The sequence below is a fragment of the Hylobates moloch genome, unplaced genomic scaffold (genome assembly GCF_009828535.3).
Source record: "Hylobates moloch isolate HMO894 unplaced genomic scaffold, HMol_V3 SCAFFOLD_5, whole genome shotgun sequence".
Classification (NCBI taxonomy): domain Eukaryota; kingdom Metazoa; phylum Chordata; class Mammalia; order Primates; family Hylobatidae; genus Hylobates; species Hylobates moloch.
This window is the reverse complement of record NW_026652280.1, coordinates 125,070,824-125,093,881: the sequence shown is the minus strand read 5'-3', so window position 1 is coordinate 125,093,881 and position 23,058 is coordinate 125,070,824. Positions and strand designations below refer to the sequence as shown.

The following is a 23,058-nucleotide window of genomic DNA, read 5'->3' as shown; positions in this document are numbered from 1 at the left end:
TCCCCTCCCCTTTCTTCCCTTCCCTTTCTTTCTCCCTTTTTTTTTTCTCTCTCTGTCACCCAGGCTGGAGTGCAGTGGTGTGATCTTGGCTCACTGCAACCTCCATCACCCAGGTTCAAGTGATTCTCCTGCCTCAGCCTCCCGAGTAGCTGGGATTATTGGCACCCATCACCATGCCTCACTAATTTTTTTTGTATTTTTAGTAGAGATGGGGTTTCATCATGTTAGCCAGGCTGGTTTCGAACTCCTGACCTCAAGTGATCCACTGGCCTCGGCCTCCCACAGTGCTAGGATTACAGGCATGAGCCACTGCGCCTGGCCTCTAGCCTCTTCTTACTGTTATTTTCTCCTTTTCATGGTATTTGATAACCCTTGTTTCAGCAATTTATGTCTCTCCCCTCCTTCAATAAAACCTCAGAAAAAACTCTCTTGTCAGTCTTCATCCCTTATTTTGCATAGTAGTTAAAAACAGAGATTTGAGAGCTAGACTATCTGGATTCAAATCCCAGATCTACCACTTAGAGTGTTGTAATGTTGTGTTCGTAACTTACGTTTTCTATAACTCAGTTTTCTCTTGTGTAAAAAGAAATTATAGTAGTTTTTCTGTCAGAGGTTTGTGGTTTTGGTTTAATGAGTTAAAATATGAAATCCATGATAGTCTTGCCACGTAGCAGGTACTCAACAAATGTTAGCTCTTATAAAGTATCTGTTTCATTGCTAATTTTGGGAGGAATAATTTTGTCTTTTCTTGAAGGAATTTTAGGCAATTGTGCACAGAAGGAGTCGACTAGGTAATCTTTGGGGCTGGAACTCTTCTATGTTCATCCTGAAATAATATAATGAGGTCAGTTCTTACCCTGAAGGTCAGCATTGCCTCAAAATCTCAAGGAGTAAATGGCCGCTACAGCCAAAACTGTCCAGGCTCCAGGATTTTATGTATGGCTGATGGAATTTTGGAGTTGGAAATAGTTTACAACTTATATATTTCTTATGTAACAAGTGAGATGCTACTAGTATGCTACTAGATTTCAGAGATCTTTTCTATAAGATGTTTAAGAAAAAGGGATAGAGAGCTGGGAGTGAAGGCTGCTGTGATGTTTCTGTTCTCTTTGAAGGTCTTTATAAATTAACATATATTGTCAATCCACTCAACTGGTGTCATTAAATGATATTTTGTTGTTCAATACCATGGGCATAATCTTTTTTTCTGCATGACATATGGAGAAGGAGTAGAGAAACAATATAAAAGATTTATGCCATAACAATATGTGTGAACATTATTTATGGAACACAATTCTATATGCCAGGCAGTGTTCCAGGCACTTCCATGCGTTTTGTCATTTTGTCCTCAAAATTGGTCTACAAAACAGAGTTTGTTCTTCCCATTTCGCTGTAATAGATGGAAATGACAGAGATTAAATGTCATGACCGTGGCCTACCTGCTGCCCAGAGGTAGAGCTAGGATTCATTCCAGGCCTGTGTGTGTCTAATTGGAGCTTGTCCTCTTCATCACCGCATTCCATCATGAACTACACATATATCTGCTATATTTCATAGCAATGAAAGACTTTTGCTCCGAAAGCTAATAAGCAAGGTTTACCATCCTTGGGAGTTTCCCAGAGGTCTGATATTGATCCTAAGACTGGTTGAGTCAGAATTGCTGTATTTGTTTGCTCAAAGCTTCAACAATGAAATGAATCTTGTGTTCATAATTGCCTATTATGTTTGGTCTATTTTGCACTGCAAAAACTTAAGAACAAGAGCCCTCAAAGATGATTCCAGACCTTTTAGAACACTTTCAACTAAGGCAATTTCAGTTTAGGTTATATATCTGTTGAAACTAGCATAGGAAAAAGATTTAGGATCATGTAGAGAGAAACGATCATTCACTCATTTCTTGCTTTATTTGGATTGTCTTATATACAAATATAAATGATAAAAACGGTTTACTTCTGAGTCTGCTAAATGGATGGAAAATTCACGGATAATTGAGATTTGGGCATATATAATTCCCAACCCCATATTTATAAGTATTGTTTTAAAGTAAGAAAACTCAGGAAGAATTAAATGAAAATAAAAATAGAGTTCTTTAGATTTCTGAGGAGTGAGGGATGTTAGCAAAAGTCTGCTTCCTTAACAGGGAACTAAAAACCATATGTACATAAATGTTACATCATTTTCCAAAAGATGAAGTGAGTTAAGGCATATAAAACAGTTAGAACAGGGCTTTGCCTAAAGCAAGAATATTACTATTCTTATTCTATCATATGTCCAAGAGAACAAAAATGGGAATATATTCATATATCTATAATAAAAAACATCAATAAAAAAACTACACATTTCATATTGCTGAAGGATCATACACTTAATGAAAATACATCAGTTAACTTGGTCTGATATTGATTAAGGGAAATCCAACATCTATTTTAAAATACTAAACATTTTAAAATTCACTTTGAGGTTTTAAATCTCAAGTATATACAAAGCAAGCATATGAGGACTTTTGATATGTTTATTATAAAACAACCCTAAGTGATAAATAATTATAAATCTTATATTTTTTACTAAACACTAATAGTCAACGTGGATTCTAAAAAATTATAATGCTCAAAGTATATGTTTAAACATGCTATTTCTTCATCATTTAGCAAGACTAACCCTATTTTCTTTCCCTAAACTATAAATTTGTGGGTGGGGTCTGACGATAAGGGTAAAAAATTCCTACATGGTAAATCAATCCGTCTTTTGTCCCCATCATATTCAAATTTCATTTATCTGAAATCCAAAAGATTTAAAAGGTCAAAAATACCTAATTTCTACTCTAATGTCTACCTCCTCAAATGAGGTAATTTAATGTCCGGAGAAGGAAATTGACTGTTTTTTTTGTCTGAGGAATGGTGGAGGAGAGGAGCGACCAGAACTCAGGCTTCTAGCCTCCTAACAACTTTTATGAAAAAACATAACTTTCAAGTTATGTTATGAAGTTAGTGTAGATATAGCCTAACTTCTTCCAACTTTTTAATTTACTTTAAAAGAAAATAGATGTTCATAGTACATTCTTCAAAATATTATAAACTGTTAAAATCTTTGGAATTATCAAAGATTACATTCAGAATAACTTTAATGATAAGTATTTATTTTAATTTTAGTACACTCTGTTTTCTAAAAGGATTTGCGTTGTTGTACAATAATAGGACATACACCTTAAGGTTAATAAAATAAGAATAGGTGGAAGTCGGGGAAACTAGTAAAGGGTAAAATGAAGGCATTTCATATGCTAAATTCTATGCGTTAGCATAAATCTTGTGTTGGAGGGTAAAATTTGACTGTGAACCTCCATGTTGCCAATGCAAAACGTTACACAACCCTTGTCAAAAGGAGGAAGTCTGTTAATTCTAAAAGGCATAGAAACTTTCACCTGACTCTAAATTCTTAAAGAAATTCCTAACCTGACCTTTTATATAAATGAGACCAAATGACATTATGGACATTGTCTTAAATTTTTTTTCATTAAATACGTGAGGATATTTTATATGCAGTGCTGAGTACATTTTTTAGACTTGAATTTTCTGAGAATGTTTAATTGAGACTCAGGTAAATTCAGAACACTGCTACCTACCTATTCATTCAGAACAAATAAGAATTTAACATATGATGCCCATATTGCCTTCAAAAAGTTTGAAAGGGTTCTTTGTACAGTGGGTATATGTATTTTTTTTTACTTTGAAGAGTCTATTTTAAATTATGAACTTAATGATTTACTTGCTGTTTATAATGGTTTAAAACATTTCTAAAAATTCTTTGACATTTTCTTATGGAGAAGCTGGGCTGGCCTTAGTGACTCATTTGTAGCTAATAGAAATTAATGGAAGTTATGCTGGGTGACTTATGAGGCCCGGTCATAAAAAAAAAAACCATGCACACATGGAAGAATTCTGAGTACGCTAAAACCGCCATGTTGTTAGGAAGCCCAGGACAAAAGGAGAGGCTGTGTGTAGGTACTCCCATCAACAGGCCCAAACCAAGCGTCAGATAAGTGAGGTCACCTCTAGATAGCTCTGCCCAAGTTCTCTACCAAGAGACCTAGTCATTCAATTCTTCCCAGCCTATGTGCCAGATATTGTGAAGCCAAGAAGAGCCAGTCACAATGTATACTTCTGATAGTTTGGACTTACAGAATCCTTGTTAAGCTAAATAAAATGGTTGTTTAAGCTGCTAAATTTTGAAGGGATTTTTTTTTAACACAGTAACTAATGGATTGTTAAAATAAATTCTGCATTTACCATGGAAAATATCTACTGTGAGAATTTCAAAACTGAGGAACATGAGATCTGAGATTAGATAGTTTCATTTTTGTAAATCTGAATAGTGATTTAGGAAATTTGTTCACATTTCTGAATTAAGAAGAAATACAACAATTTACTTTTTCTGAATGAAAAAATTTGTGTAGAGGTGCCAATTTATTTTTTCTGAATGAAATAAAATAAAACCAGCTGATGTTGAAGAGGTTGTTGAGATTAGAACTACAGTACAATTCCCAGAGTGTGAAGACTCTTAGGCCCTGATATATTAACAAAGGTGGTTCAGAGATCACTTTCCTTGAGTATTTTACCTCTAGATCTATAGCACTAGAGTCCACCCACTGCATTCTTTATGAGCATAGTGTTCTCAGAGAGTTCCTTTTCATTTTATCACTTCAATAATGCACTATGGAAGGAGCACTGTAGACATTGTAGGCATAACAGATTGTTGCACAGACCACTTGCTACCATCTGGTGTGCCACTGACTGCAAATGAGTCTCTTCTGGGGCAGCATAAATATTTTCCCTTTTGTAGCCAAACAAAATATTTTATTTTCAACTGATGACTCTACAATGCGGTCTTAATTATGATTTCCAAAGAAGAAATGGAAACAATGAAAGAAGTTTTAGAGAATATATCTATCGATATTTCTATTTGTTTACTTGTATTAGTTATCTAGCATTTATTTTTATCTGTCTATTGATATGTAATCCTGAAGGGTTAATTGGCTATATGCAACATAATGGTAGACTGTTTTTCTGCCTTTTCTTTGAATGTGTTCTACAATTGGACTAAAAACTATTTTATTTCGTGAGTGCAGTGAGTCCTCCTTTCCTATGACTTTTGCAGAATTAAAATTATAAAGCCATTGCTGAAAAACTATAACAAGAGAAATAATTTATTGTAACGTCTAGTTTTTTTTCTAGAATAATCTCCAAATTTCCTCCTTCTTACTCCATCACAGAACCACATAAAATTTGTGCCATATCCTAAAACTGCCAACTCCTTTTATAATTCCATGATTTCTATATGCTGCATCTATGATTAGAAATCTTCCCGTTCCATCCCCTTAAAAAACATTCTCCTTCAAATACTAAATAAAATGTTATGTCCTCTATGAAGCCTTATCAAAGTTAGTTGTTCATATACAGCACCTTGTTTTACCGCTGTTCTAAAGGATTCATCACATTGAACTGCAATTGTTTCTTTATCCATTGTTTCTTGCATCAGAGCAACCTGAACATAAGGAACTGTGTCTAAGTTACTTTTGTACTTGTAGTGCTCAATAAATTTTGCTGCAGAAAATACTGTGTTGATTGGTGGCAGTAAGGTTTTAGGGTTTTACTTTCAGCTGGGCCCTCAGAACTACTCAGTAGTTCTTTATTCATTCCCAGTTGTACCAGGATGTTCTTGGGCCTTTCTCCTTTCCTCCTCCTCAAACCTAGTTGACAATTTATCACCCTCTTCCTAGGAAAAATATACGTGGAATTTATTTAATGTACTCCTCACTCTCCAAAAATGTATGCATTAAATTTATCATTTCAACTTATTTCATTTGTTCCTTTACATTGCTCCATTCCGAGGCCAAGTCTTTCACTTTGCACTATCCAATATTCTCACAACTGCTCTTATAATCAATCAACTCTTCCACCTGTTTTCTCTCCCTTTCCAATGACAATATACTTTCTACATCCATAAAGCCAAAGAAAGCAAATCTTCACAATGAAAATAAAGGTCTAATTAAAACCCAAACCATTCATTTAACTAAGGACCACCTTCAAAGTTCTTCCTGATCTCCCTCCTTCCTTCCTGTAATCTTTTCCTAAAAATACCACCTGCACCTCCTGTATTCACTTTGTCAGATTCCCCATTCTCTTCCGAATCTATTGAACCCGGCTCTTGTTCCCACCATTTCCATGAAACTCTTTTGATCAATTATAGTCTGTGTGTATCCAGGGTGTATTCTACATGATCTTGCAACTTTTACATGCTGGTGACCTTGGACTTCTTGCCATCTCTCCTTATCAGTATTCTTTTCTGGTTCTCATCTCTGACAACATCTTTTTTCTTCTATTCTTATCTCCTCTTCTGCTTGCCCCTGAATGCTACAACACTGAGGGCTCTGTCCTCCTTCATCTCTTTATCTCACCCACTCCTGTGGCTTCAGTTTATCATCTCTGTGTTGATAAATTCCAAACTGGATTCTCTGGCCCAGATTTTTCTTCTTAGTTCTAGATCTACATTTCCATTACTTACTGAACTTCTACAAGCAAAAATATATCCTTTTTTCTACAACCAAACTTACTGTCTAGTAGCAGAAACTTTCAGATTAGTGTCAGTTGATTCATAGTTTATCCCTCAGCCACTTATCTCTGAGGTTGCCTTTAAGTTCCAGGGGCATAAATGGGTATGGTGAGAGGGAGGAAAATGTGGGGCTCTCCCTAGTCTATGGCTATTCTTGCTGGTGCCCATCTCGCAGCCTCATAAATGTTGGTTCCTTTCATCAGAGTATGTCCTAGTGATCTGAGATAGCTATATTTCTATCTAGTCTTCAGCATTCACTTAGACAATTTACTCTCCACTTATTTGTAACATGACGCAGCTCTCCTGGCCCTCAGTCATTTGCTTCTGAGACTCCCAGTGTAGACATGAAAATATTCTGATTCTCTTTCATGCCACCCTGGGGACTGGGAGATTGATGCCTTTAATTGTATCCTGCTAATGCTAAACCAAACTTGCAGTGATCTCTAGGTCTATACTGTTCTTGAGTTTCCAGTTGTGTAATTTATTGTCTTTAATACCATTTCTCCTACCAAAAAATTTTACTTAGATTTGGGGATCTACCACTCAGAGTCCCATACAGGTATATAAAACTTGTCTGACTTTTTTTCTTCACCAGTTCAAGACAATTTTATCTGTTTTTCTGGTAGGTAGGAAAAAATTAGCTCTGACCAAGCTCAGATTTTTCTGTGCTTATTATTTAAGGCTTAAACTTTATGCCCCCCGTTATTTAGAGCTCTGGCTTCTAATCATCAAAATTTAGAATTTCACAGTTTAACATTTTTTTTCCATTAAAAACCTTTGTACCGTACAATGCAAAGTTCTGTTTTGAAACAAAAACCAATTCTCTTTTATTCTCTTTGCATTTTTGCTCTAACAATGCAACTCTGAGTGAAGTAGTGTAGATGCCCTTACTGCATCCTGATTGCAAGAAGAAATTAGTATGAGATTAAAAGAAGCATGACTACTGTTGCAAAATATCCTCCAACTCCAGTTTCATTCTTGAACAGCCAGATTGTTTCATTCTACTGTGTCTTTCAATAATAGCATCATCATTTACCTTGTTTATTGTTTTATTGACTCCTCTTTCTTGGCTTCCCCTTTTGTCCCTTCCCACTCTTACTGGAAATGAATATGACAATTCTATCTAGAAATGTTGCTCCAGTTAGTCCCTTCTTCCATATCCCTTTCACCTTCAATTCAATACAGCTTTCATAAGCTCTCCTTTGGACCACTATGACAGAATCCTGATTAAGTATGTCTCTCACCAATTTCTGTTTACTGCAGCCCATCCTCTAACTTACTGTAAATGATGTTTCTATAAAAGAAAAATAACCATTTTACTCTTGTTTAAACACCTCTGTTACATCCATTTCATATAGAAAAATTCAAATTCAAATTTCTTAGTTTGCATGGAAATTCCTTCATAATATAACTTCAACATGTGTGTTTATATGTACATTTCTTTGCTCTTGCCGTTACAGCTCTCCCCACATTGAATATCTCTCTGTTCCCCAGAGCACTGGGCCCTTTCACAACTGAGTGCTTTAAGAAGTAGTTGCTGCCTTTGTTAGGTATGTCTAGTCTCTGCTTCCACCCTCTACCCCTTCTTTTTGTAAAAAAAAAAAATAAAATAAAATAGCATTGCAATTCTTCAGAACCAGTCACCTATCATAGAACTTATGCTCTGTTTTAACTGGCTCATCATTTGACTTTAAATCTGATTAGACTAATAAAGACCAATAGAGCATGTACTTTTTCTACTTTTTAAACATTATGCTGCCAATATGAATTACAGTGTCACTCCACAAATATGTATTAAGTGAATAAACATAGGCCTTTCATGCTCCTACATCATTCTGTTTTTATTTATTTTATAACACTGCATTGTATTACTGTTTACTTCCTTACATATCAATATCTCCTATTAGATTTGTAATATTTGCCATCTGCATTGTATTTAGCACAATTGGTCCCCATGCTTTTTTGGAAGACTCTCTTCTGTTCCTCTCGTGTTTGTGGCCACTGATTCTTAGTCCTCTTTAAAGGTTCTTTTTCCATTTGTAAAATATCTCCTCCCCTTATCCCCTACCACCTCTTCTTCTCCCCCTCCCCTCCTCTTCTCACCTTTGAACACTGAGTGCTAACTTCTCTTACATTCTATCTATCTATCTATCTATCTATCTATCTATCTATCTATCTATCTTCTATCTATCTATCTATCTATCTATCTATCTATCTATCTATCTATCTATCTATCTGGTGATATCATCCAAACTCTGACATTCTTTATCAGTAAAACACAAATAACATTAATTTATAATTCTGTCCAAGATCTTTCCTTTGAACTCTACATCTATATATCCTGTTTATATAATATGTTCATGCATTTTCTCACAGTCCTTCCCCAAAAAAGCATGATGTTCCAGACTGAATTGATTTCCCCCCAGTTTCATAAGTTGAAGTCCTAACACCTAAGATCTCAGAATGTGCCCGTATTTGGAGACAGGTTCTTTAAAGAAGTAACTAAGTTAAAAGGGGATCATCAGAGTTGGCCCTAATCCTATGTGACTGACATCCTATAGGAGAAGAGATAAGGAACATAGACACATAGACTGAGGGGTGTTCATGTGAGGACACAGTGAAAAGGGGGCCATCTGGCAAGCCAAGGAGAGACACCTGAGAAGAAACTAAATCTGGCACTTTGATCTTCACCCGCTAGTCTCCAAAACTGTGGGAAAATTAATTTCTGTTGTTTTAACCACTCATTCTGTGCTGTTTTATTATGGTAGTCCTAGAGAAATCATATACATGCCTAAATATTGAATTCATTTATTTTTCTTCAAATCTCTCCTTGTCATCTTTCTTATTTTAGTGGATAGCACCATCATCCATCCAGTTATAGAAATTTGAAACCTTGTTATTTAGCACAGTAATTAATGTAGATTGATCTGTATTCAATCTTAAGCTGCACCTTCATTCTAAATATCTCTTCATCTCCACCGATGCCTCCCAAGTTAAGCCACCATTGCCTTTTACTGATATGGCAGATATAGCCCCTTAAATTCCTTCTTCCATTTTTACTCCTATTCTACATTCTCTGCACTGGAAATTGTTTTAGTTAAAGGAAAAATATAACCGTGTAATTTTCACAATTAAAACCCTTAATAACATCCAATTGCATTAATGTCTAAAACTCTTCAGGGCTTGCAAGGCTTTTTTAGATGTGGGCCCTGCCTACCTCTCCAGGCCAATCTTTCATTATTTTTCTTTTCAGTTTCCTTCGTTCCTCAAATGTACTATGTTTCCTTTCTCAGAACCTTTGCACATGCTTTTCCCTCTTCTTATTTTTCTTATCTTTCTCCACATCTTTTAATAAATGCAATTACAGCTAGCATTTTTCTGAGCTTTATTTTGTGCCACTCACTGTCCTAAGCACTTTAAATATGTTAGCCTATTGAAATCTTACCATAAACCTACATAAAAAGTTTTATTATTTTTATTTTGCCAGTTAAAAAACCGAGGCACAGATAAGTTATTAAAATTAAGTGACTTGTTTGAGATTCCAAAGCTGGAAGTGGAGCTTGGATTTGAACTTGGTTGAGGACAGGGTAGCTCTAAAGCTTAGATTATGATTGAGAACAAAAGCTTTGATTCTCTAAATTAGGTCACAGCAGTCAGTATGCATGCTGTTAAGTCTCATCATAGTTGTAATGAATGATTGTGTAATAAATTGCTTAGTGCCTATCTTCTGGATCAGAATGTAATCTCCATGGGATCAGGGGCAGTGTCTATCGTGTTGCCATTATATCTCTAAGTACCTTGTATATGCTGCTATGATGAGCGCATTCACAAATATTTGTTAAATAAATACACTGTAACTTTTCCTAGAACAGTGATGCTGACTGTACAGCTTTGGCTCCCAGGAGAGTCCTCACCTACAGAAAATGCTCAATATATATATGTTTGATTAACTATCACCAGTTAGTTACAGATCTGCAGTAAAGTTTAATCCCATGTTTTGCTGTCTACTTGTATTAGTGCATTTTCATGCTGCTGATAAAGAAATACCCGAGACTAAGCAATTTACAAAAGGAAGAGGTTTAATGGACTTACAGTTCCATGTGGCTAGGGAGGCCTCAAAATCATGGTAGAAACCCAAAGGCACTTCTTCCATGGCCGTGTCAAGAGAAAGAATGAGAGCCAAGTGAAATGGGTTTCCCCTTATTCGAACCATCAGATCTTGTGAGACTTATTCACTCCCAACAGAACAGTATGGGAGAAACTGCCCGCATGATTCAATTATTGCCCACCCGGTCCCTCCCACAAGGTGTGGGAATTCAAGATGAGATTTGGGTGAGGACACAGCCAAACCATATCACTACCCTAAACAAGTGGAAGCATTTTTATCCTAAAAAGGGATGATGATGCAGATGTTGGGATGTTGGTGAGTGTAGAGAGGGGGATTATCTGAGCTATTTATTCCCATTTTTACCCTCCAAACTAAGTTTTCACTTTAATTTATGTTATAATTCACTGCATTTGAAAATCTCAGGCATATATTAAATATATATCTCTCTCTTTGTCTCTTTGTCTTTCTGTCTCTGTCTCTTTGTCTCTCTCTGTTTCTCGCTCTCTCTTTGGGTAGGCTGTGATAGTTACTTGTTTTGTGTCTTTTTTTTTCTAGCTCTCATTTTCTTCAAGTTCAGTATTTTTCATTTTAATGCCATGTAAACATTATGGACACTGTGCCTGTCTTGGAGTTATTTTTGTTATTGGAAGAGTTTCTGACTCCTCTGAATGAGTACTATATAAGCCAAAATTGTATCGTACAGAGTTTAAAGGCATGGCAGTACTATGATTGGGTTAATACTTTACTACCTTCCTCCTGCTTCTAATTCATTTCTCCCAAAACAATTAAGAAATGTCTCAGAAGTCCTGTTCATACATCTTCGCCACCCATTAGAGGGAGAGAGAAACAGTAAAAAATAACTAAAATGGTTTTAACACTCTGCACTTAATGAGCATCTGTGGGAAATATTTAGTATTTAAAGAGTCTTTTAAATAATTTTTTTGGTAGAAAAATATCCAGAATCTTCTTTTAATAAGCACTTCTAGAGAAACAGCTCATTGAATGGTTTTCAACAGTTACCGTTTTTGTTTCTTAGAAGAGATTTATCATCATTAATATGTTGTTCAAATTATCATTGCAATAGAAATTGGCATCTTCACACTGAACACCATTCATATTTCATGTAGATTAGAATTTTTTTTCCTTTTTCTTTTTTTTTTTTTTTTTTGAGACAGAGTCTCGCTCTGTCGCCCAGGCTGGAGTGCAGTGGCGTGATCTCGGCTCACTGCAAGCTCCGCCTCCCGGGTTCACGCCATTCTCCTGCCTCAGCCTCCTGAGCAGCTGGGAGTACAGGCACCCGCCGCCACGCCCGGCTAATTTTTTTGTATTTTTAGTAGAGACAGGTTTTCACCATGTTAGCCAGGATGGTCTTGATCTCCTGACCTCGTGATCCGCCCTCCTCGGCCTCCCAAAGTGCTGGGATTACAGGCGTGAATTTTTTTTCTTAAGATCAACGTGAGTTAGTGGTAAAATTTGCTGCTTCTATTTTATAGGTGTATAGTCCCAGGGGTAATTGGTAAGGCAATCACAATCTTAACCTCACAGACCATAAACTTGAACCGATTAATATGTGTGTGCATGCGCGTGTGTGCACCCCTAATTTCTCTTTCCCCATAGCAGAGGGTGGTGGTGGTGGTGTAAGAGGTTAACATGAAGGGAGGAAGGTGGAACCTCAAATGGATCAGATTGTGGAGGACTCAATCAATAAGTATTATGCACAATTGAAACACTCAGTGGTAACCACTGGGAAAATTTTTGTTTTGCAAATAAAGTTATTGTTAGGATTGGTGTTTAAATTTACAAAATAATTCCCTTAGACCTTGAGTAAAAGGAATAGTGCTGTACTTTTAAAGTTGTATTGTAAAACCACAAGTTGTTTTCTTTTTCCTTCCCAAACTATATTGGCAACTTACAGCAGTAGCATAAACAATATTATTAGCAGGTATAAAGAAAAAAAGGTAGTGATAGAAAACAGTCTGGCAGCATTTAAAAAAGAAAAACAGACAGAAAGAATCCAGTTATGCTTAGCTAAAAGAGAGTGTCCCTGTGGTAAAAATATTTCACAAATTCTGTTCCCATTGCCAGGCTTATCCAGAGAGTGGCAAAGACTCCCAAACTATCTTATTTGGGTATTTTTAATAAGATTGTCTAAATACTTTTAGTACTAATTTTGACCATGTAAATTTAGGATTATCACAGCTTCTTTTAAAAGTTGGATTATAAGAGAAGGAATGCTTTCGATACATTCTCTAAAATTCAGGTCTTATAGCAATTATGTTTTTCACAATTAATAAATTACATTCCAGTGTCTACTTCAATTTTCAATGCATTTTAGTTGGCTTAATGTATGCAATAAAAAATCCCATGAGCCTTTAAAGCATAGACTTAGTTTTTAGAATCCAACAAGCTAACTAATGCAGTTCCTGGTTTGAATCAGCTTTCTCTTGACTCAATCGTTTGTATTGTTTTGGGGGTTAAGGTCTTCACTTTGCCACTCTGATGAAGACTATGCAATCTTTCACTAAATACACACACGCACCCACACACACACACCTCCCATAAGTCTATATATTCTTTCTTTGTATACAATTTCAAAGGAATCTTGGGACTCTGAAGCTCACTCATTTGCTTGAGAATTAGGAACTTTCTACCTCACTGTAGTTTGCGTTTAAGCTTCTCTCTTGCTCCATTTTGTGCTACTATACCAAATACCTGGGGTTGAGGAATTTATAAAGAAAAGAGGTTTATTTCTTACAGTTCTGGAGGCTGGAAAGTCTAAGGTTGAGAAACCCAGATCTGGTGAGGGCTTTCTCACCGTATCATCCCATGGTGGAAGGCAGAAAACAAGAGAGCACGCACAATGTTGTGGGGGGATTGGCGGAGGGAAGAGGGATGAATTCAATCTTTTACTAGAAACCCAGGTAAACCCAGCCCTCATGAATGAATCACCTCTTAAAGGAACCTGTCCACACTGTTGGCTTTAGGGATTAAGCTTCCAATGCATGAATTTGGAGGCCACATTCAAACTATAGAAGCTTCTAAACGATGCTCAAAGTTTGATTTTATGGCCAGCCACCCCAAAGAGGAGAAATGTTCATCCTCACTAACCAATAGTCCCTGGCAATTGGATTTCCAAAATGATTGAAACATTAAGCACATCCATCCATTGATTGGATTCTTTAGCCTCTTTGTTGCATGTAGCTGAAATGGAAAGGGCATCTCTCTTTTTCTTGCCAGAATTCTTCTCTTTTTTCCATGAGGTGGAGAAGGTAAGCATTGCTCCATTCCTCCAGTCATCACATACTCAGTCATTGGGATATATACCTCCAGCTGTTTTTTTCTCTTTTCCTCTTTTTTTTTAAATCTGTGTTATGTTCTTCTCACTCATGTTTTTATATTTTTATTACAGATATATGTAATCAAATAATAGCCAACATTTATAGTGCTTTTATTATACCAGTCGGTTGTCATTATTCTGATAGCACACACACACACACCCCACACAATTTAGTCTTCACAATGATACTCTGAGGTAGATACTGTCATTATTCCCAAATTAGTTATGAGAAAACTGAAGCCCAAAATGTTTCTTGCCGAAAATCACAGTTAGGAAATGATGGAGTTGTTTCCAGATTTTATATTCTTAATCAATATGTTTTTGTTTTTTCATGAAAGATGAAAGCATGAATGGTATTTTTTTATTATTATTATTTTTTTTGCCTGAAGTATCTCCTTTAACATGTCTTGTAGTTCAAGTTGGCTGGTGATGAATTCTTTCATCTTTTGTATGTCTAAAAACACCTTTATTTTGTCTTTATTTTCTGCTAGGCATATTCATTGGGTATAGAATTCTAGATTTACAGTGTCCCCTTTCCCAATACTTAAAATATATTGCTCCACTGTCTTCTTACTTCCATTATTTCCAATAAGAAATCTGATATGATTCCTAGGTTTGTTTCTTTCTGCATAACATGCCTTTTTCTCTGGTGCTTTTATGATTTTCTCTCTATCACTGCTTTTTAGCAATTTTGATTAAGCTATACCTTGGTATTGTTTTATTCAAGTTTCTTGTGTTGAGTTTCATTGAGCTTCTTGAATATGTGGATCAACATTTTCCATCAGGCCTGGCAGGGCGGCTCATGCCTGTAATCCCAGCACTTTGGGAGGCAAAGGTGGGTGGATCATTTGAGGTCAGCAGTTTGAGACCAGCTTGGCCAACATGGCAAGACCCCGTCTCTACTAAAAATACAAAAATTAGCCAGGTGTGGTGGCGGGCACCTGTAATTCCATCTACTTGGGATGCTGAGGTAAGAGAATCGCTTGAACCTGGAAGGTGGATGTTGCAGTGAGCCAAGATTGTACCACTGCACTCCAGCTTGGGAGACATACTGAGACTGTCTCAAAAAAAAAAAAAAAAATTCCATCTCCATCAAGTTTGTAAATATTTTGGTCATTATTTATTCAAATATTATTTTGGTTCTCCAATCCCCTCCTTTGAGGACTTCAAATGAAATTGTTCTATAGCTTTGTGATGCTCTTTTTATTTTTAAAAATGTATTTTTTTCTCTGTATGTTCCATTTTGGATGGATATATTTATATACCTTCAAGTTCCCCAATCTTTTCTTTCACGATGTCTAAGCTACCATTAATCCTGGCTAATGTACTTTAAATTTCTAGTATGATCATTTGCATTTTTAGAAATTCAATTGAATGTTTTTTTAATATATGCTATGTCTTCTTTTAACTTCATTTAAATTTTTGGACATATGAAATATCATTATCATAAGGGTTTCAATGTCTTTGTTTGCTAATTCTAATGTCTATGTCAATTCTGGGTCAATTTCACCTAATTTATTATTCTCCTTATTATGGCTTATGCTTTCCTAAATTTTTTACATAGCTGGTACTCTAATTAAAAGCTAGATATTGTGAATTTTACCTTGTTTGGTGCTGGATAATTTTGTACTTCTATAAATCTTCTACAGTTTGTTTTTAATTACTTGGAAATGGTTTGATCTTTTTGGATCTGGTGCATTATAAAAATAATTTGTCAGTAGCTTAGGAGCACTGTTTAGTCTATAATTAATTTTCAGCTACTGAGGCACTACCTTCCTGGGCACTCTACCCAGTGTCCTGTGAATTCAGAGGTTTTGCAGTCTGGTTGGTCAGAACACAAACATTTCTTGGCCCTATGTGAATGTTGGACCCTATTTATTCTAATTATTTTGGACAGTGTTTTCTAGCCTTGGACAATTTTCTCACACACTTGGATTGATCAGTACTCTGCTGAATGCCGATAAGGGTGGGATGTGAAGGTGGAATGCGGCCCTCTACAGAGGAGTAGGGACGTTTCTCTGTACGGCTGTATCTTCCTTGGTTAATTTTTTCTTTGAACACTGGCTGTCTTAATTCTCCAGGAATCTCAGCTCTGTCTCTTCACCTCATGGAGTCTGCCAGGTTTCACTCTCAGTTCATTCCCTGTCATAGTTTAAAATCTCTTTCAAGGCCAATAAGATGGGGCTCACCTCATTTGTTTTTTGTTTTTGTTTGCTTGTTTTTTTAATTGTTTAAGGAGGGAGGGTAAGGGGTAAATTTGATCTCTGTTATTCCATTTTGGCTGAAAATGTATGACAATTATATATATTTTTTTTTAACTAAAAATATTACCTGTATGTTTTTACTTTGTACATATTCTTTTGAAACTTACTTTTTCTACTCAATCATATATGTCAAGATTTATACCTCCAGACTCATTAGTGTATTTCATTTTAACCATTATTTAGTGGAAATATTATGCTAATACTTGTTTCCTTATCAATAACTTTGCATAGTTTTCAACCAGTTGCCATTATTATAATGGAGCAGTTCACATTACGAATTTTCAGATTTTTTATCTGTAAAATGCTGACAGCAATAGCAGAGTTGTTATCAGAATTATAAAATGTGTCTTTTGTTGTTCAAAAGGAGCAAAAGTACACAATAGAAACTCAGTAAGTTTTAATTTATTGTAAGATGGCTTTCTCTCCCTTTTTTTCCTATTAATCTAATTCCTCTTCTCTTTCTACTTTATCTTGCCTTTTTGGATTGATCAAACAAGGCTAACTAATTCATTAAACCCAGTAAGTAATTACAGGTCAACAGTCATTTTATGAGCTACAGGAATGAGCAAGAGAGGCAATCCAAGTGATGCCATGTGAATTGTTTTGACTGAACTTTTTGGTTTTTAAAATTCTGGCCTTCTAGAACTCAACTTTTCTCCTAGTAGCAGGAAATATAAGGAAGACCTTAGGGAAAGGCCACAAATAGTACTTCAAAGCACTGTAGTTCCTTGGAGAGGTGGGAAGCAGGGCACTAAATCATGTTGCCAAGGTGTACAGAGACTGCCTTTCTCTGTATCTGCCTAATTTGCTCCTGGAGGAGCTAATTCTTTTTACATTTTGGAAATCAAAGCTCCATGGATAAATACTGCTTTTTCTGACCTCATGTTTTTTTTTTCTAGACTTCATTTAAAACATCTTAAATCAGATCAAAGGGAACACAAGGCTGTGCATTTAGATATCCAGTTGAAGTCATTTTCTTAGTAGTTTTCCCACCACCCGTGTTTCCCTCCTCCCACTCTCTGCATTTTGCTGCTAGGCTCATCTTCCTTAAGTGAACTTCACAGACATGGATGGTTCCCCATCGTCTCCTAAGTTGAACACAATAGTCTCAACCAGCTTTCAAGCTTCTGCACACTGTGATCTATAAGATATCTTTTCATATTTATGCTCTGGTGATACCCTTCCAGTACCCTGCATTTCAACTCCATAGGACTGTTGACTTAGGGCTGCTGCAAGTGGCTGTGCAGTAGTGAACTGCACAAATGCAGAAGGATGAGGGGACTGAAACTCAACGTGTGCTCTGGCCTAGCTACACACTTTCAGAGTTGTGTCCACGCAAAGGAGGTGCTTTTTTTCTACTCTGAAGGAAAATGAGATAAGGCCGAATTTGTCCTGTTAACTCATGGTCCTGTTAACTCACTGCTCACCAAACACAACTCAAATGGTTTCCTGTATCTGTCTGTGTCTTTGCTCACGCATATTATCTTCTGTAGATTCCCAACCTCTTTTTTCGTCAATAAATTCTTTTTTCATCCAATCCACTAAAGCTGTCAAAGCTTTACTGCTGATCTGATACTAGTGCTTATGGTTTTAATTTTCCCTTTGGTAATTTATTGGTTGACTTCCCTCTTAAATCCCTCTTCTTTTGGTTTCTATGTCATGTCACTTTCCTTATTTTCTTTTAAATATCTGACTAGTCATATCTGGGCTTTCTTGGATTCCTCTCATCCCACCTAATTTCTTGACTCTTAAGTGTTATTATTCCTCAGGTTTTTGATCTTTATATTTATTGTACCTGGCCTATATGTTCTCCCTGTTTGATCACATTTTCTAGCATGTCTTCAACTTGCATCTATGACTTGACTCTAAAATCTTTCTTGAGCTCTAGACCTATGTCTCCAACTGCCTGCTCAGACATCTCTTCTTGCATGTATCCCTAAATCAATATATCTAAAATAGTATTGAATGCCCACTTTCAAAGTATCTCATCAGCTTGTATTTCTATCCCAGTTCCTGGCAGCACAATATACCAGTTTCCCAAATTATAGTTAGGTAATTCTTCCCCTCCTCTCTACTCCTGACGGTCAACCAATTTTCAAGGCAATTCTACCTTTGAATGCTTCTCATCATCCTTTCTTCTTGTCTATCCCAACTGCTATTGGCTTAGTTCAAACGTTCATCTTCTTAAGGCTAGACTATTACAAAACACTCCTCTTTTACATTTCTTGTGCTTCTTGATATTTCAACCCATCCTGCTCATTGCTGACCTAATTATATTTCTAAAACATTGATTTATCATGTCCTCATCCCATCCCCTGGTTTAGGATCAAAAAAACAAAGCACCAATTAATTGAAAGCCCATTCTCCTAAACATAGTGCTAAACACTTCACATACATTTGTTGTCTCATATAAAGTGCACAGTAATCCTGATGCAAAGATAATATTATGTTAGAGATTAAGAAAGCTCACAAGGACAAATAATTTTCTCACACAGAAATGGCAAAGCAGTGTTTCAAAGATAAGTTACTCTGATTACAAAGCCTCTATCTGCCTTCTAACCCTTACCGCCCCTTCTGAGATTTGTACCTTAATGTGAATATTTCATGTTTGGATAGCCTTGTCAAGTTACTTAGTATAATAAGAATAATGACAATATAAAACTCATAGGATTTTTTTCTTAAGAAAAATGAAATACATATGAAGTACTTGAAAATAATAAATACTATGCAGATATAAGTTATTATAACAGATACTTCAAGTTCCTGATGTTATCTATTTTCTGTAAGTTTATTGATTCGCCAGGTTGAATTGATTCTTATTTTTTTCAGTGCACTCATTGCTGTTGGTGCATAGCTCAGTTTATTTTACTTACTTACAAATTTTTTCTCTGCATAACTGAGTTTTTTTAGAACAAAGGCTGTGTCTCCATCATTGCTATATACCCAGGACCTATCAAATTACCTGACAGAGTAGATTGAACACCATCTGCCAGCCAAAATGAAAAACAAAAATCTTAAGTTAAAGTTAATGCAATAGCATGAAAAATATTTAAACCCAGAAAGATATCTTGTTCACCTTCAAAGTCAGTAAAGGTTTATAGAGAGCAGAGACTGAATTTCAAAAAGAAGATTTGAGAAAAGAAATCAATAGACAGATTAGATTCTCAATTCAAATATAAAGCCTTTAAAATATTACTGTTGAAGATCTTTTTAAATAGCCCTTTCAAATTGTCAAACAACAACAATTTATTAAAAGTTAAGAAATAGACTCCCTGCTACTTCATCTGAACCTGCAGTAGAAATAATATGCTGTTGGTTCCTAGATTTTTAAGGGTCCATGAATGTGGATATAAAATTCTAGGGTGTTTTTAATATTTTAATAATCTTCCTGAAATTGCTTAATTCCCTGAATTAGATGGTCTGGCTAACAAAATATATTTTCTTTTCTGTGGGCTAGAAGTAAAGCAACACATTTTGAAAGTAATAGGTAATGATTGGCTTCTGATGATATCACGGAAATTATTAGAACAAGTTAGGAGATTAAACACTGTGACTAGAACCCCGTGAGATGGTCACTGTAATGAACCGAACATGTCCTATGTGTGATAAACCTTGGATACAAATGCTAAGTGACAGTAAAAATGAGCTACTGGTAGCACTGAAAAATGCCAAGTGTCTGTCAACTTATTTATTACTTATTAGTATTACAACTGACTTAAGTTAAATCATAAAAATATTATGAAATCACAAATACAGAACGTAGGGTTAAAATCTGAATAAGTATAAGAAAAGATAGGGCTAAACATTAATAAATATAGTTTTGTAAGCAGACAAATTCTTTCAGATTATGGTGTCCATAAAGCAATAATAAAAGGAAAATTTAGCAATGAAAACATTGATACCTTTCCATGAAAATGCATAAATTTTAATGGTATAGTAAACTTATTCTTACTGAATGAATGTACCAGCATATGCACCTAAATGAAAATATAAAACATTACCAGCATCTCAGGAAACTTTCTCCTAGGTGCTCCCAGCACTTACTCACTGAGCCCCTGTCCCAGCTCAGGCAAAAGGTAACCACTATTCTGACTTTAATACCACATATTAGATTCGCCTCTCTATGTAGTTTATGAGATCAAATAATTCAGTTTGTATTTTTGTCTTTGACTTTTTACACTCTATATTATGCCTGTGGTATTCATCTGTGTGATGGTATATTATAGTAGTGTGCTCCTCACCCCATTATTTGAAAACACACTTAAAAATGTTCTCCTGTTGATGGACAATTGGGCTTTTTCCAAGTTTTAGCTATTGACAATAATGCCGCTATGAGCATTCTAATATGTATTAATATCTGTATGTATCTGTTGCTGCATATCTGTACACATTTTGGTTGAGTATATAATTAGAGTGGACTTGTTAAACAGTATGAATGCATGTGGTCAGAGTTCGTATAATAGATTCTGTAAGTTTTCCAAAGTGGTTTTACCACTTTTACTTCAACTAGCAGGGAGTGAGAGTTCCAGTTGTTCCATATCTTAACAGTTGGCATTGTCAGATTGATGGATTGATGGATAAAATTTTATTCATTCTAGTGGGTAGGTGGTAATATCTCATTTCAAACTCAGCTATCATTCTTTTATTTATCTCCTCTTTTCACAGATTGTGGTTTAGTATTAATGATGTCTCGTGGTTCTCATAGTGTTATTGTTTGTTTTCTTATTTTCACCAGTTCTATTTTGTTTAGCCTAATTTCTGCTACCAAGTACCACCAAGTATAGTTGTTGTTCCTGAATTTTATGTTTATCATAATAAAGACATCAATTTTCAATTTCTTTGCAAATAATTTGTCCTTACTCATTTGGCATGTTATTGATCTAATGCAAATTTCAGAGTAAAGAATAGGGGGTTGTGGGGTATATGCTAATTTGGAATGAATGCCCTATGCATATTTTCCCAAGATAATTCAAAGATTTGAATTTATTTTCCTCTCGCACTTCTGATTGATGGTGAGTCAGAGAAGGCTAGTGGACACCAGTCAGTGGCTGCAGAACCAGCAATAACCAAGCCATTTATACAAGCATTTTTGTGCTCTCCATGAAATAGAATGGTTAGAATGAATTTTTAAGAAGTGGATGTGGCTTCTTGAATTTATCTTTCCCGTCCACTAACTTAATGCAGATCAACATGGTGACCTTGGAAGATGGTGGTGCCATAGGTAGAAGCAACCTACTTTTCTGAGTTACTATTTGGAGGAGAGTCTTCCACAGATTAGGAGCATTAGGACGATGTAGGAGTGAGTAATAAACTTCTAATGCGTTTGGGCCACTTAAAATTTGGGGGTTTGTTACATTGTCTAGCTTTTAATTATTATAAAAATTGGAACTTTGAAAAAGAGTTATTTCTGCAACAAATAAATATGTGGCATTGGCTTGATAATCACTAGAGGGCAAGAAAATGCATATTAGAGGCTGGAAAAATGACAATCTATATTTTGCAGTAACAAAACATTTGGTAAAACTGCAAATCACCTGGAAGCTAATCAATTGTTTATAGGTCTGTAACTCTAGGAGTACAGACACCTGTTGGTGTACTAGTTGCTTCTTATAGCACATGGAAATGTATTATTAAAACAAAACAAAAAGTATAAGAACAACTGGCAGTTCGAAAGCAGAAATGAAACGGCGTAGAGCGATTCTGAAAGCTTTAGGGCTTGTAGAGTTGGAAAAATTGTCAGCTTCTACATTCCAAACAGCAAGAAATGAAACTGAAAACAGCGTTGAACAATAAGAAGTTATTAATATTTTTCAGATAAACAGCCCTGGGACAAAGAACAGACTATGGGTATTGCCTTCTTAATCAACAATAAAGTATTAGTTGGGTTCCAGGCAGACACCACTGACTTTCGAGAGAAAGGCATGGGAGTAAGGAAGTAAAGAATTCAGGTAGGCTTGAAAATTACACTCAAGAAAGAAAATTGATCCTATTTACTGGCACATGGAAACAACTGGAAATAAATAAATTAGAATCTACTAAGATTTTGAGGGATTTTAATTGTTAAAACCCTTATGAACTGGCCAAGAAAAAGCCTATGACTATAAAACTCTTTTCCAATCCTCAAACTTGCACCAGCAGGAAAGAATTTCTGGAAGTTGTATAGGTCCCCAAAACTGGCTCACTCTTCAATATTCACAGAAGATAAGGTACAAGGACAAACTTCTCAGGGCTGGAACCAGAGACAAAAGACAACGACCGGCAAGAGAGTTTTTTACCAGGCAGCAGGTTTATAGTCTAATCTGCGAATATTCGCTACTGACAAATAAGAGAACGCCTACCCAGCAGGAGTTAACTATTTCTGTAGAGTTTCACTGTTTTCCCTTTTCCTTTGCAATTGGAAGTTATTAATTATAGTCCTCCTGTCCCTCTTCCTCTGTCGTATATTGAGAGAAAGACAGATGTAAGCGGGGGAAGGGAGGAGGATGTGGAAGTAGAAACTAATTTGCCTGTTAATGTGTAGGAGCCATTAGGACCTGGTGAAGAAGGCTGTATTTCACCAGGACATTCTCAACTTTGATTTGGTAAAAGTTTCTTGATGGGATTTTGGAAGATCTCTCTTGGCCAGGGCTTGACTATGTCCTATGTGTGAGGGAAATAGATGGCCAGAGGGGTGGACTATTTAAAATAAGGCTAGTAGCGCCCTTCAAAATTGTGTGTCTCCTTCTGTAATGTCCATAATGCGG

The 23,058-nt window shown here is 35.8% G+C and overlaps 1 long non-coding RNA gene across 1 annotated transcript in view; it reads left to right on the top strand.

Moving 5' to 3' along the window:
- LOC131383641 (uncharacterized) overlaps window positions 1–23,058 on the top strand; it is a 103,762-nt gene that overhangs the window by 75,507 nt on the left and 5,197 nt on the right. The window contains exon 3 of the long non-coding RNA XR_009213806.1: window positions 22,130–22,263. This is a non-coding gene — a long non-coding RNA (uncharacterized LOC131383641). The remainder of the gene's footprint in view (window positions 1–22,129; window positions 22,264–23,058) is intronic.